Below are 16,733 nucleotides of genomic sequence, written 5' to 3'. Positions count from 1 at the left end.
CCCCGCCCTCATGTTCTCTGCTTGCCTTTTGCCTGTGGAAAACTTTAGTCAAAGAGTGAGTTTAATCACAGAAGTGAGAAATGCTGAAACAAAGGGAAACAGTCAAAGGAGACTAAATATTAATAATGCAATCATTAAGCATAATCAAGGACCCTTAGTTCTTTCTCAAGGGCTATAGATAATATTCTGAGCCATATCCTGTGAGCTGTCTTATAGATACCAAAACACCAGGTGGAGAAGTTAACTACATGATGACCAGACTTACTCAGAACTTGAGCTGCCACAATTCTGAGAACTGATCACAAAGAAATGGGATCAAATGGACCCTGGAACTGAAGATTAACTGTACCTGTAACAACCATGATGATGCTGGTCGGACAACTGATGACCAATTTGAAGATGACTGTTAGAGATGACTGTACTGTTTCTGCAGGTAACCCTCTCCCACTCACTTTGTCTATGAAAGCTCTTACCCCCTGCTTGTGGTGCGGGGGGCTGGAGGGGGGGGTGTTCAGCCTTTGGACAGATGTTCGCCACCCTCCCCTGCAGTTGCCTGTATCTGAAATTAAACTTTCCTTTCCACCAACCTGGCCTGTTTATTGGCTTTTATTGGCAGCTGGACCACCAGCATATACATTTCGGTAACAGAAGCATCACTATGAACAAAGCTAGTGGAGGTAATGGCATTCCAGTAGGAAATAGAATAGGATTCTATTTCAGATCCTAAAAGCTGATGCTGTGAAAATGCTTCACTCAATATGCTAGCAAATTTGGAAAACTCAGCAGTGGCCACAGGACTGGAAAAGGTCAGTTTTCATTCCAGTCCCAAAGAAAGGCAATGCCAAAGAATGTTCAGACTACTGCACAATTGCACTCATCTCACACGCTAGCAAAGTAATGCTCAAAATTCTTCAAGGTAGGCTTCAGCAGTACATGAACTGAGAACTTCCAGATGTTCAAGCTGGATTTAGAAAAGGCAGAGGAACCAGAGATCAAATTGCCAACATTCGTTGGATCATCGGAAAAGCAAGAGAGTTCCAGAAAAACATCTATTTCCGCATTACTGACTATGCTAAAGCCTTTGATTGTGTGGATTACAACAAACTGTGGAACATTCTGAAAGAGATGGGAATACCAGACCACCTTACCTGCCTCCTAGAAATCTGTATACAGGTCAAGAAGCAACAGTGAGAACTGGACATGGAACAACAGAGTGGTTTCAAATTGGGAAACGAGTACATGAAGGCTGTATGTTGTTACCCTGCTTATTTAACTTATATACAGAGTACATCATGTGAAATGCCGGGCTAGATGAAGCACAAGCTGGAATCAAGATTGCCGGGAGAAATATTAATAACCTCAGATATGCAGATGACACCACCCTAGTGGCAGAAAGTGAAGAGGAACTAAAGAGCCTCTTGATGAAAGAGAAAGAGGAGAATGAGAAATCTGGGTTAAAACTCAACATTCAAAAATCAACTCATGGCAACCGGTCCCATCACTTCATGGCAAATAGATAGGGAAAGAATTGCAAACAGTGACAGACTTTATTTTCTTGGGCTCCAAAATCACTGCAGATGGTAACTACAGCCATGAAATTAAAAGACGCTTGCTCCTTGGAAGAAAAGCTATAACAAAACCAGACAGCATATTAAAAAACAGAGACAACATTGCCAACATAGGTCTGTGTAATCAGAGCTATGGTTTTTCCAGTAGTCATATATGGATGTGAGAGTTGGACCATAAAGAAATGTGAGCATGGAAGAACGGATGCTTTTGAACTGTGGTGTTGGAGAAGACTTGAGAGTCCCTCGAACTGCAAAGAGATCAAACTAGTCAATTCTAAAGGAAATAAGTCCTGAATATTCATTGGAAGGATTGATGCTGAAGCTGAAGCTCCAATATTTTGGTTATCAGATCCGAAGAACTGACTCATTGGAAAAGAACCTGATGCTGGGAAACTTTGAAGGCAGGAGGAGAAGGGGATGACATAGGATGAGATGGTTGGATGGCATCACTGACTTGATGGACATGAGTATAAGCAAGCTCTGGGAGTTGGCAATGGACAGCGAAGCCTGGTGTGCTGCAGTCCATGGGGACACAAAGAGTCAGACATGACTGAGCAACTGTACTAAACTGAATACAGCTCAGATACACAAGTACAGAGAGGTCGGAGAACTTGACTAAGATCTCAGAGCTCAGAAGTGGAAGCACAGAGAGCTTAGGCAACTGGCGTAAGATCACACAGCTCAGATATGGAAGCACAGAGAGGTTAGGCAACTTGCCTAAGATCACACAGCTCACATGTGGAAAAACAGAGAAGTTCTGTAATTTATATAAAATCACACAGATCAGAAGTGGAAGCAGAGAGAGGTCCTGCAAAATGTCTAAGAACACACAATTCAGATGTGGAAGCACAGAGAGATTAGGCAACTTGCCTAACATCCCACCACTCAGATGTGGAAGCACAGAGGTCAGGAAACTTGCCTAGGATCACACAGCTCAAATATGAAAGCACAGAGATGTCAGGCAACTTATCTAAGATCATGCTGCTCAGAAGAGGAAGCACAGAGAGGTAAGGCAATTTGCCTAAGATCACACAACTCAGAGGTGGAAGGACAGAGAAATCAAGCAACTTGCCTACAACCACACAACTAAAAAGTGAAAGCACAGAGAGGTTGGGCAATTTGCCTAAGATCACAGAGATGAGAAGTGGAAGCACAGAAAGGTCAGGCAACTTGTCTAAGATCACACAGCACAGAACTAGGAGCACATAGAGGTTAGGCAACTTGCCTAAGTTCACCCAGCTCAGATATGCAAGCACAGAGAGGTTTGAAAACTTGCCTAAGATGTGTGCAATTTCAAAAATGACAGAAGGATCTCTGTTCATTTCCAAGGAAAACCATTCAATATGAGAGTAATCCAAGTATATGCCCCAAACACTAATGCTGAAGAAGCTGAAGTTGAGTGGTTCTGTGAAGACCTACAAGACCTTCTAGAACTAACACCCCCCAAAAAAGATGTCCTTTTCATCATTAGGGACTGGAATGCAAAAGCAGGAAGTCAAGAGATACCTGAGTAACAGGCAAGGCCGGCCTTGGAGTACAAAATGAATCAGGGCAAAGGCTAACAAGAGTTTTGCCAAGAGAATGCACTGATCATAGCAAACACCCTCTTCCAACAACACAAGAGATGACTCTACACGTGGACATCACCAGATGGTCAATAGCGAAATCAGATTGATTATATTCTTTGCAGCCAAAGATGGAGAAGCTTTACATGGTCAGCAGAAACAAGACTGGGAGCTGACTGTGGCTCAGATCGTGAACTCCATGCTTCCAAATTCAGACTTAAATTGAAGAAAGTAGGGAAAACCACTAGACTATTCAGCTATGACCTAAATCAAATCCCTTATGATTATACAGTGGAAGTGAGAAATAAATTCAAGGGATTATTCTGATAGAATGCCCAGAGAACTATGGATGGAGGTTTGTGACATTGTATAGGAGGCGGTGATCAAAATCATCCCCCAGAAAAAGAAATGCAAAAAGGCAAAATGGTTTTCTGAGAAGGCCTTATGAATAACTGAGAAAAGAAGAGACGTGAAAGGCAAAGGAGAAAAGGAAAGATATACCCATTTGAATGCAGAGTTCCAACGAATAACAAGGAGAGATAAGAAAGCCTTCCTCAGCGATCAATGCAAAGAAATAGAGGAAAACAATAGAATGGGAAAGACTAGAGATCTCTTCAAGAAAATTAGAGATACCAAGGGAACACTTCATGCAAAGATGGTCACAATAAAGGACAGAAATAGTATGGACCTAACAGAAGCAGAGGATATTAAGAAGAGGTGGCAAGAATACACAGAAGAACTGTACAGAAAAGATCTTCATAACCCAGATAACCACAGTGGTGTGATCACTCACCTAGAGCCAGACATCGTGGAATGTGAAGTCAAGTGGATCCTAGGTAGCATCACTACAAAAAAAGTTAGTGGAGGAGACGGAATTTCAGTTGAGCTATTTCAAATCCTAAAAGATGATGCTGTTAAAGTGCTGTACTCGATATGTTAGCAAATTTGGAAAACTCAGCAGTGGCCACAGGACTGGAGGTCAGTTTTCTGTTCAAACTACCATACAATTGCACTCATCTCACACGCTAGCAAAGTAATGCTCAAAATTCTTCAAGGTAGGCTTCAGCAGTACATGAACTGAGAACTTCCAGATGTTCAAGCTGGATTTAGAAAATGCAGGGGAACCAGAGATCAAATTGCCCAAATCCATTAGATCATAGAAAAATCAAGAGAGTTCCAGGAAAATATATCTACTTCTGCTTTACTGACTACACCATAGCCTTTGCCTGTGTGGATCACAACAAACTGTGGAACATTCTTAAGGAGATGGAAATACAGGACCAAGTTACCTGCTCAACTTACCTGCTCATAGCTTAGAAGTGGAAGCACAGAGTGCTCAGGCAACTTGCCTAAGATACCACAGCTCTTTAAGTGGATGCATGCAGAGGTCAGCCAACTTGCTTCAGATCACACGGTTCAGAAGTGGATGTAAAGAGAGGTTAAGCAACTTGCTTAAGAACACACAACTCAGATGTGGAAGAACAGAGATGTCAGGCAACCTGACAAGAATCATGCAGCTCAAAAGCGGAAGCACAGAGAGGTCAGGCAGCTTGCCTAATATCACAGTTCATAAGTAGAAGCACAGAGTGTTGAGGCTACTGGCCTAAGATCACACAGCTCAGAAGTGGAAGCACAGAAAGGTCAGGCAAATTGACTAAGCTCACACACCTTAAGTGGAAGCCCAAAGAACTTAGGGACCTTGCCTAAGATCACACAACACAGAAGTGGAAGCCCAGAGAGGACAGGCAACTTGACTAAGATCACATAGCTCAAAAGTTGAAACACAGAGAGGACAAGAAACTTGGTTAACATCACAGAGCTCACATATGCAAGCCCAGAGAGGTTAGGCAACTTGCCTAAGATCACACAGCTTGAAAGTGGAAGGATAGAGAAGTTATGCTACTTGCCTAAGATAACACAACTCAGATGTGGAAACACATAAGAGGTCAAGAAACTTGTCTAAGATCACACAGATCATAAGTGGAAGCATAGAGAAATTAGCCAACTTGCCTAATATCACACAGCTCATAAGTGGAAGCACAGATAGGTCAGGAAAATTGCCTAAAATCACACAGCTAAAAAGTGGAAGCACAGAGAGGTCTGGCAACTTGCCTAATATCACAGAGTTCAGAGGTGGAAGCACGGCCAAGTTAGGCAACTTGCCTAAGATCATACAACTCACAGCTGGAAGCACAGAGAAATCAGGGAAATTGCTTAAAATCACAGAGCTCTTAAGTAGAAGCCACAGAGGTCAGCCAACTTGCCTAAGATCACACAGCTCAGAAGTGGAAGCACAGAGAGGTCAGGTAAATTGTCTGGGATAACACAGCTCAGATATAAAAACACAGAGAGGTTAGGCAACTTGCCTAAGATGGCAGAGCTCAGAAGTGGAAGCAGAGAGAGGTCAGGCAACTTGCCTAAGATCACACAGCTCAGAAGAGGAAGCACAGTGAGGTTAGGCAGATTGACTATGATCACACAGCTCAGACGTGGAACCACAGAGACTTTAGGCAACTTGTCGAAGATCACACAGCTCAAAAATGGAAGTACAGAGAGTCAGGCAATTTGTCTAAGATAACACAGCTCACATACGGAAGCACAGAGAGGATAGGATACTTGCCTAAAGTCACACAGCTTAGCAGTGGCAGCACAAAAGATCAGGCAACTTGCCTAAGGTCACCAAGCTCAGAAGTGGAAGCACAGAGAAGTTAGGCTATTGTCTAAAATCACACAGCTCAGAGGGGGGAGAGCAGACAGTTTAGGCAGCTTGCCTGAAGTCACACAGCTCAAATATAGAACAGACAGGATACACATGGGACCTAAGATCACACAGCTCAGATGTGGAAATACGGAGAAGGCAGGCAACTGCTTAAGATCACACAGCTCATTGTGGAAAAACAGAAAGGTCAAAAAACTTGCCTAAGATCACAAAGCTCATAATTGAAAGCACAGAGAGTTTAGGAAACTTGCCTTATATCACACAGCTCACATGTGGAAGCACAGAAAAGTCTGGCAACTTGCCAAAGATCACAGAGCTCAGAAGCGGAAGCACAGATAGCTTAGGCAATGTGCCTAAGATCACACAGCTAACATGGAAGCACAGAGAGGTTAGGCAACTTCCCCAAGATCACACAGCTGAGATATGGAAACACAAAGAAGTCAAGCAACTTGCCTAAAATCTCACAGGTCAAAAGTAGAAGCACACACAGCTCGGGCAACTTGCCTAACATCACACAGCAGACAAGTGGGAGCATAGACTGTTCAGAAAATTTGCCTAAGATCACACAGCTCAAATGTGGAAGAACAGAGAGGTCAAGCAATTTGCCTAAGATCACACAGCTAGAAGTGGAAGTACATACAGGTGGCAAATTGCTGAATATCACAGAACGTAGAATGGGAAATACAGAGAGGTCAGGCAACTTACCTAAGATCACACATCTCAAATGTGGAAGGAGGGGTCATGTAATTTGACTAAGATCACAGAGTTCAGAAGTGGAAGCACAGAGAGGATGGGCAAATTGCCTAAGATCACGCAGCATAGATGTGGAAAAACTGAGAGGTTAGGCAACTTGCCTAAGATCACAGGGCTCAGAAGTGGAAGCACAGAGAGCTTAAACTACTTGCCTAAGATCACAGATGCTGAAGAAGCTGAAGTTGAACAGTTCTATGAAGACCTACAAGACCTTCTTGAATTAACACCCAAAAGAGATGTCCTTTTCATTGTAGGGGACTGGAATGCAAAAGTAGGAAGTCAAGAAAAACCGGGAGTAACTGGCAAATTTGGCATTGGAGTACAGAATGAAGCAGGGCAAAGGCTAATAGAGTTCTGCCAAGAGAATGCACTGGTCATAGCAAACACTCTCTTCCAACAACACAAGAGATGACTCTACACATGGACATCACCAGATGGTCAACACCGAAATCAGATTGATTATATTGTTTGCAGCCAAAGATGGAGAAGTTCTATACAGTCAGCAAAAACAAGACCGGGAGCAGACTGTGGCTTAGATCATGAACTCCTTATTGCCAAATTCAGACTTAAATTGAAGAAAGTAGGGAAAACCACTAGACCATTCAGGTATGACCTAAATCAAATTCTTTACGATTATACAGTGGAAGTGAGAAATAGATTCAAGGGATTAGCCTGAAGAACTGTGGATGGAGGTTTGTGACATTGTATAGGAGGTGGTGATCAAGACCATCCCCAAGAAAAAGAAGTGCAAAAAGGCAAAATGGTTGTCTGAGGAGGCCTTATGAATAGCTTAGGAAAGAAGAGAAGTGAAAGGCAAAGGAGAAAAGGAAAGAAATACCCATCTGAATGCAGAGTTCCAAATAGCAAGGAGAGATAAGAAAGCCTTCCTCAGTGATCAATGCAAAGAAATAGAGGAAAACAATAGAATGGGAAAGACTTAGAGATCTCTTCAAGAAAATTAGAGATACCAAGGGAACATTTCATGCAAAGATGGGCACAATAAAGGACAGAAATGGTATGGACCTAACAGAAGCAGAGGATATTAAGAAGAGGTGGAAAGAATACACAGAAGAACTATACAAAAAAGATCTTTATGACCCAGAAAACTCACCTGTGAGCCAGATCCCTGTGATCTCTGTGATCACTCACCTAGAGCCAGACATCATGGAATATGAAGCCAAGTGGGCCTTAGGAAGACATCATGGAATATGAAGCCAAGTGGGCCTTAGGAAGACATCATGGAATGTGAAGTCAAGTGGGCCTTAGGAAACATCACTATGAACAAAGCTAGTGGAAGTGATGGAATTCCAGTTGAGCTATTTCAAATCCAAAAAATGATGCTGTGAAAGTGCTGCACTCAATATGCCAGCAAATTTGGAAAACTCAGCAATGCCCACGGGACTGGAAAAGGTCAGTTTTCATTTCGATCCCAAAGAAAGGCAATGCCAAAGGAAGTTCAAACTACTGCACAATTGCACTCATCTCACACGCTAGCAAAGTAATGCTCAAAATTCTCCAAGCTAGGCTTCAACGGCGCATGAACCGAGGACTTCCAGATGCTCAAGCTGGATTTACAAAAGGCAGAGGAACCAGACACAGCTGTGTCTCCCTGTGTGCGGGCTGAGTGTCTTCAGTCGTGTCAGACTCTTTGCGACCCTATGGACTGTAGCCTGCCAGGCTCCTTTGCCCATGGGGATTCTCCAGGAAACAATACTGGAGTGGGTTGCCATTTACTTCTCCAAGGGATCTTCCTGATCCAGGGATCGAACCCCTGTCTCTTAAGTCTCCTAAATTGGCAGGCAGGTTTTTTACCACTAGCGCCACTTGGGAAGCCCCAGAAGTGAAAGGGATAATCCACCAGGCTCCTTTGTCCATGGAATTCTCCAGACAAGCATACTGGAGTGGGTTGCCATTCACTTCTCCAGAGGATCTTATGATCCAGGGATCAAACCTGGGTCTACCTGGGTCACAGGCTTATTCTTTACCATCTGAGCTACCAGGGATGCCCCTTTCAAATGGACTCCACCCTTTCAGGCCTTTTAGCCCTGCAGGTTCCCGGCCCTCAGTAGCCTCTAGACCCTTCCTCTTCCCATCTTCAGACCCCGCCCTCCCCTGCTCTTTAAGTTCTCACCCCTTGTGATGCCTCAGTTGCCCGGACATCCCACCCTCCTCTCCCAACCTAAGGACCCATCTCATGGTCTCCGTGTCTGGAAGGCTGTTGGAGCCATGTGGCCGTGGGATGGTTCATGGTGACGTCCAGGGCCTTGTGCTCTAGCTCCTAGGGCTGCTGGCTGGGCCAGGCAGGACCAGTACTGGGTTTGGTAGCGGAGGACTGAGCTTAGAACCGAGGCTCGGGGCTTCGGCTGAGTTGTAGAAAGGTACTGCGTGGGGGTGCCGGCTTCGTGGAAGCCTAGCATCTGCTCTGTCACCTGGCTCCTAGTTGGGGCTGGGGGTTCGGGTGTCGTTCAAATCTCCGCAGTTGGAAGGGGTTGGGGCCTGGGCGAGTCCCCAGATCCCGCCCCCTGACCTGACCGCCTGCTTCTCTTCGCAAAATAAGGGAATGTGGAATCGGACCGCGGGTAGTTTCTATCGAGAGGGACTGCAGAAATCCAGAGAAGGTAAGGGTGAAACAGATGGAGTGAGAGAAACAGGAATTGAGGGACATACACCTAGCGACACAGAGACATTAATGGAGACATAGAGATGGAGGCAGAAAGAGACATACAAGAAAGTGTGTGAGGGTCAGAAATGCAGGTGGGAAGACCCTTAGGATCAAATGGAGGCCAAGGCGGCAGAGAAACCGAGGTGGGAGTGTAGAGTTCTGAGCTGGGTTGAGGGGCTGAACCAACAGAGGGCTGTCAGGCCAGGCCTCCCCAGGTGGCCTGCCCACTTACCCTGTAGCTGAGCAGCCTCAGAGAAGCAGAGAGGTGCCCTAACTGCATCCTCTTTCTTTCTCTCATTTTGAATTTAATCCCATCTGTTTCCAATAGGGATCACAGTGGCTCTCCTACAGGTTCTTCCTTCCTATCTTCCTCCCTGCCTGAGACCCATTTCTGCCTCTATCTGTCTTGATCTGTGTTTCAGCCCTCATTTCTCTGCTTTGATTTCTCTGGTTGGTGGCTCTCACCCTCCCTGAGTCCTGGGGTTTGCCATCCCTCTGTCCGCATGTGGTGGGGAAGGGAAATATTTGATGGATGGAGTTAGAAATGTGGACATAATCAGGGAAGAACCACGGGGTCCAGCCCTGACAGTGGAGTAAGGGAATTCCTCTGTCCACTTCCTCAGGCAGAGACCCTGAGAGCCTAGGGAAAGAGAGATGGGGAAATCAAAGACAGACAGCAGAGAAAAGATAGGGAGAGGCACATAGATACCAAGTGAAAGAGAAGCCCAGTTTACAGAGACATTGAAGGAGAGATGGCGATGCAGAGAAGGAGATTCCAAGAAAGAGAGAGAAAAAAAGTAGTACATGTTACAAAAAAAAAAGAAGGAAAAGAGGAAGTGAAAGTGAGGAGATAGAGACAGAGATTGGGAGAGACAGAGACAGCGGAAAAAAAATAAAGAGAGAAACTGAGGGGCAGAGAAAGTCAGAACAAGACAGAGAAGTGGAAGAGAGAGAATGAGAGCCTACAGAGTGAGAGAGAAGGTAAGACAGGAGAATTGGGTGCACCCTTACCCGGAGTCTGGGAGTTGCTTGGTCTGAGTGTTCTTATTTCCTCTGTTTTTTTAGTGGCCATTGGAAAATGTGGCCTGGATGGGCAGGACAGCCCTATGAGCTCTACCCCCACTGGTCCCAGGGCCCAGAGGTGGGTGGGAGAGCTGCTTTCCCCAGGGATACACCTTCAAAGATCTGTGCTCTGATGTTGGAACCTGGGGACCATCTCAAGAAGCCCATTTAGGGCCAATTTAGGGAGCTGACTAATGGGGGCTGTCTCCAGGTGAACTGCAATGTCATCGGATTACCTACAAGTCTGTAGATGAGGAAGGATGTGCCAGTGATCACTTCAGTGGTGACAATGGAGGCTTCCTTTCCTTACCCCCATTATGCATATGAGGAAACTGAAAGTACAGAGAAAAGGTAAAGCAACTTGCCTGTGCTTATACAGCCTGAAAGTGGCAAAAAGAAAGTGAAAATGAAAGTCCCTCAGTCGTGTCCAACTCTTTGTGACCCCATGGACTGTACAGTCCATGGAATTCTCCAGGCCAGAATACTAGAGTGGGTAGCCTTTCCCTTCTCCAGGGGATCTTCCCAATGCTGGGATTTATAGTCTTCTTTAGAATGTGTAGAGTTTCAGAGAGGTCATTTGCAACATAATTTCCAAGACAACTCCTTATCCGTCATAATTACTGGTGTCATTTGAACATTTTCATAGGCCATAGCAATAATTTCTGAGCCTCCTTTGTTATAATAATAATTTCAAGGACAGCCTTATCTCAATGGAGATTAAGTTGTCAACAATCCTGGGCATTCTCAAAGGGCTGTGCTTTGGTATGGGGATTCAAGACAAAGTTTCCCAACTGAGCACCTCACCACATCAGATGGTGCAAACTGTTTTTATGATGCAGAATGGAAGCTTTTCCTCCACAGCCAAAGGACAGGAGAGCATCTCCATTCCTTCTTAGATTCCTTTAGTTAATTATAAAGGTAATTATCAGGCTGGTCTCTGGGAGTTTGCTCAGTGAGCATTAGAAAGAAAAAACAAGACTTCCCTGGCAGGCCAGTGCTTAAGACTCTGTGCTTCCATGGCAGGGGGCACAGGTTCGATATCCCTGGTTGGGGAACTAAGATCCCTCATGCTGTGAGGCGTGGCCACAAAAAAGAAAAAAAAAAAAAAAAGAAAGGAAAAACAAGCCCATGAAGCTAAATTTTTATTGCAAAATACAAAGGATAGGGCCAAAGAGGAGTTTTTAAATTTTTCAGTGAAATAATAAACAAAAGGACACTTTGTGTTTCCTAATACAAAAGGAAATTTCCATTCTAATGTGCCGCACCAAACCCTATTAGTAATCTCAGCCCACACCCCTCATTTCCCACAGGTTGGAGTCTTAACCTCTGGGTGCATAGAGAGTACACGGGGAGAGTGGGCTGTCCTTGGAGGGAGACTTCACACAGGCATCTTCTGAGATGTGCCAGATCCTGAGGTCCTCAGCTGTTGATCCATGCCTGATGCTCTTGCTTTATCCCTCAAATTAGCTATCAGGCTCCTCCAGATCTAAATCTCCTGAATAAATCTGTGCCCCCCCCAAGGCAATAGGAAATATTAATTGCTCTTTCCAGCCTTAATAGGAGCTTGATGGTTTTGTGAGCCCCACCTACTAGAATAACATACAGACATGTCTATCCCAAAAGGTAGCTTCAAAACACAGTAACTGACAAAAGATTAACAAACAATTCAATAGAAATAGAAAAGCAAGCAAGCAAAGGATGCGGGAAAGCATTTTACAAAAGAGGAAACCCAAGTAGCCAATAACATATGAACATATGCTCATGGTAAATCAGAGAGCTGTGTCTTAAAATAGCAAAATATTATTTCATCACTCAAACAGGCAAAAAAAAAAAAAAACCAAAACACCTTAAAATTCAAGAGTACTAAGTGTTTCTAAGGATTTCTGGAAACAATGGGTCTCATTCATAGTTCATAGGAATGTAATGGGTACACCAATCATTTTGGAAAGCTATTTGACAGTGTCTACTAGAGCTGCATATATGCACACCCATCACCTTGTGCTGCCATTTCTAGGTGTACACCTAACAGAAATGTGCACAAATGTTAGCCAAAGACATGTACAAGAATATAGCAGCTTTGGATTTGTCTGGTGGTACAGTAGATAAGAATCCACCTGCCAATGGAGGAGACACAACTTGGATCCCTGGTCCAGGACGATTTGACATGCCTCAGAGCAACTAAGCCCATGCACTGCACTTACTGAGCCCGTGCTCTAGAGCTCGTGAGCCTGAACTACTGAGCCTGCATGCTGCAACTACTGAAGCCTGTGCACCTATAGCCTGTGCTCCACAATGAGAGAAGCCACCACATTGAGAAGCCGGTGCACTGCAACAAAGAATAGCCCTGCTTGCTGCGACTAGTGAAAGCCTGAGCACAGCCAAAAATAAATAAAATAAATTAAAAAATTATTTTAAAGTGTCTGTCAAGGAAGCCTATTTAATTTCATAGTAGGTCTTGTTTCTGGTCAACTAGCTCACTTCTCCTATTAGGTGTAGTTTTTTAGATGATTCTCTTGAATTCTCTAATAAGATCAATGGGCTTCAACCAAAGACCATCAGGAACTCACCAATAGTTAAAGTTGGGTTTATTAGCTCATCGCACTGAGGGAGAATACACATCACAGAGAACCATGGGGCATCTCAGTTAAGGGAGTTAGAAAAGTCGTTACAAGATTTGAGTGTGTGTTAGATATGTTTGTGTTGACTCTTGTGATGTGACAAGGGCTGCTTAGTGGCATTTAAGACTGGACAGGCTCCATCAGCCAAAAGCGCCACAGGCAGTTACCAAAACAAGATGATGATCATTCGTCCTTATAATAGACCTTGGACATAGTATCCTAGGTGACCCAACCTGGGCCATGGAAACATGTCCTATGGCCCAGCTGGTCTCTTGTAGACAGCCCAGTGCCTTTTTTCTTTTACCCTCATTGGAAATTGTTCTGTTGACCTGTAGTAGTTATATAAAGTGCAGCAGAAGCTGTCCACCTCTGCAATCATCAGTTTCCAGAGAATTCCTAAAAATCCTCGGTTTGAAGCCTATTAATAAGGTCTTTTCCACTGAGACTCAAGGGAAGTTTCCCTTTGATCATGCAGAGTTTGTTGAGGTGGATATTTTTAAAATGCAGCTTGAACCTATTATGGAGATATCTAGAGGTATCACATGAGTCTTTAGTAGTATGGAGTCACATTGGCCTGTAAGAGGTTACGATTTGAGGCAAAATGACAAAACAGAGTGGGGCAGTCTGTTATTAACACAGAAATAGCTAACTAGAGGTGGTCCCCAGAGGGGTTAGAGCTCATTGCCATTAAGGCTAATGGTAATACTTTAGTCCCTGGAAGTTTGAGGGTTAGGGTTAGAAGTTTGTTGATTTTACTTTCCAAATTCCGTTAGGTCTCTCCACTTTTTTCTGAAGATTATAGGTGATAATGGCTGTAGAGTTTCTGGGGAAGTTAAAAATTTACAGACTTTTTCTAACACAACATTGTAAAGCAACTGAACTGCAATAAAATTATATTTAAAAAAACTTTATGGAGTTTTAAAATAAGTTATTTAGGTGTAATGCCTGTCCCTGCTACTGAAGAGATAAGTTGAGTTGGGAATTACAAAGGCAATCTATTTCCCTATCCTTACAGCAAAAAGTCTCTGGCCAGTAGGAAAAGTGCAGTTCACCTGGAAAATAAATCACAGCCAGATCTTGCTCATAGCCCTTTGCATGTGTGCTAAGTCAGTTAAGTCATGTCTGACTCTTTGTGACCCTATGGATTGTAGCCTGCCAGGCTCCTCTGTCCATGGGATTCTCAAGGCAAGAATAATGGAGTGGGTTACCATGCCCTCCTGCAGGGGATCTTCCTGATCCAGGGATTGAACCTGTGTCTCTTACATCTCCTGCATTGGCAGGTGGGTCCTTTACCACTAGTGACACCAAAAGGGCCTCGAGCTGTTGGTTCCTATCCACACCTTACATTTTCAGTCTTTAAGAGCTTAATGGTTGTTAAGAGCTGTGACGTTCAAGGGAAACATCTCAGCAAGACCCTCAAGGTTACCCCATCAATGTTGGTCCGGTGTCAAGGCTATTATGAAGCATTTTTGCTAACCTCCACTCTTATGGTGATCCCAGGTATCAATTGGAGAAAAAAAACACACAACATAAAAGTAGTGAAAGTGAAAGTCACTCAGTCATGTCCGACTCTTTGCAAACCCATGGACTATGCAGTCTATGGAATTCTCTAGGCCAGAATACTGCAGTGGGTAACCTTTTCCTTCTCCAGGGGATCTTCCTAGCCCAGGTATTGAACCCAGGTCTCCTGCAGTGAGTTGAGTTTTATTCAGTGACTTAGAGAACTGGGAACTGTTTCAAAGAGGCAGGGGTGGGGGGGGAGCCAGTAAATGTATAAATTTTTTGGCTGGAAAATGCATGTAGTCACCCAAGCACCTTGGTAAAAGATTGCTGCTAATCACACACACACACACACACACACACACACACACACACACACACACACACACAAAACCCCACCATATCTCAGTTAAGGATTTTAGCGCTTATCTATGGGAAGATGCAAGAATCTGGTGTCATTGAAATTCTTCCCTAGATATGCATCTTAGTTATCTAGGCGCCCATATATACAAAACAAAGAATGTTTCCCCCTGAATTCCTTTCAGGATATACTTGTAGGTCAGTGACTGCAGTGACTAATGATTTGAGCCTTGTAAAATTTGAATTGTGGGCTACATGCTTTATTTACACAAGTGATAGAAAGCTATATAGAAATTCCTTCATTTGTTGTCCATTTTGACAAGGGTTGTGTAGTGTAAGGGTTGTGTAGTGAATATGAAATTATCACTGTGAAAGGCTAGTTACATTTCCCTATGAAAGGAGAGGGGAAAAATTTTGTCTGCAGGAAAATGCAATTTGACATAATATGCTCCAAAGAGAGTTATTACAGCTGATTTAAACAATAACTCAGGCCCTTGAAAATTTTATCATGGCATGCTATTAAAAAGTCAACACTTCTTGGGGGATTCCCTGGTGGTCCAGTGGTTAAGATTCTGAGCTCCCAATGGAGGGAGCATGGGTTTGATCCCTGGTTGGGGAACTAAGATCCCACATGCTGTGTGTCCAATAAATAAAATAAAACAATTTTTTAAAAAGTCAGCACTTCTTAATCTTCAAATACAGAAATGAAGAGGAGGGTGTTTCCTTTGTTGAATAAAATGATCTCTCTCTTTTAAGTAGATAAAACAACCAAGCTCTTCATGTGATTTCTGCCCTTTTTTCCTAAGGAATCTCTCAAATTGATGATCTTGTTCATAACAAAAGTTTCTCAAGGTGGCTACTTCAATCTCAAAATTTTCCTGGTAAAATTATGCCATTTAGAGAGATAAACATATGTGTTGACATTACAGTGAGAAAACATGAAGGAAGCAAGTGCTTGGCCTGAAAGGGGCACAGTTTCAGACTGAGAACATCTCCTGAGAAATGCAGTGTTGCATAAGGGTGGTGGTTGTGTGACTTGATGTCTCCAGATTTTGGCCAAAGGCCAATCATCACTGATCATGGACCAGGAATAAATACTCTCCTTATTCTGGGCAGATGAAGCTAAACAAAGCAATTCCCGGGGACACAAAGACAAGACTGAAGAAAGTTCACATAAGGTAGTTTTTTTCCCAATTTATTTTTAGTGGTAAAATACACATTACATGAAATTTACCTCAACCATTTTTAAGCATACAGTTCGCTGGTATTAAATGCATTCATAGGAATGTCCCTGGTGGTCCAGTGGTTAAGAATCTGCCTTCTAATGGAAGGGATATGGGTTCAATCCCTGGTCATGGGACTAAGATCCCACAGGCCACAGGGCAACTAAGCCTACACACCACAACTACTGAGCCTGAGTGCCTCATCTAGAGAGTCTGCAGGCCACAACTAAGACCCGATACAGCCAAAAATAAATAAATCGTTTTGAAAAATACATTCAGGACTTGCCTAGTGGCCCAGTGGTTAAGAATCCACCAGCCAGGAACAAGACAAGGGTGCCCACTTTCACCACTACTCTTCAACATAGTTTTGGAAGTTTTGGCCACAGCAATCAGAGCAGAAAAAGAAATAAAAGGAATCCAGATTGGAAAAGAAGAAGTAAAACTCTCACTGTTTGCAGATGACATGATCCTCTACATAGAAAACCCTAAAGACTCCACCAGAAAATTACTAGAGCTAATCAATGAATATAGTAAAGTTGCAGGATATAAAATTAACACACAGAAATCCCTTGCATTCCTACACACTAACAATGGTTTGACATGAGGTTTTCTCATGGTGACTGTATTGCTGATCCTGTTCACAGCACCAATTGTCTTGCTGTATCTCACTGTGCACACTGTTTGCTGAACCCATTGTAGGCAA

General features: G+C 43.5%; 1 protein-coding gene across 2 annotated transcripts in view; it reads right to left on the bottom strand.

The window, feature by feature from the left end:
* The window catches only part of PQBP1 (polyglutamine binding protein 1), a 33,165-nt gene extending 27,041 nt beyond the window's left edge, over positions 1-6,124 (bottom strand). The window contains exon 1 of one of the 2 annotated variants that reach the window (XM_081564780.1): positions 4,483-6,124. The gene's annotated coding sequence lies outside the window, so the exon portion shown is untranslated. The remainder of the gene's footprint in view (positions 1-4,482) is intronic. The other variant, XM_081564779.1, reaches the window with a different exon arrangement.
* Between the last annotated feature and the right edge of the window lie 10,609 nt (positions 6,125-16,733).

The sequence above is a fragment of the Giraffa tippelskirchi genome, chromosome X (genome assembly GCF_054371585.1).
Source record: "Giraffa tippelskirchi isolate mGirTip1 chromosome X, T2T-mGirTip1v1.2.pri, whole genome shotgun sequence".
Taxonomy (NCBI): Eukaryota; Metazoa; Chordata; class Mammalia; order Artiodactyla; family Giraffidae; genus Giraffa; species Giraffa tippelskirchi.
Note: the sequence above shows the minus strand (reverse complement) of the source record. Positions and strands in the feature narration are given on the sequence as shown.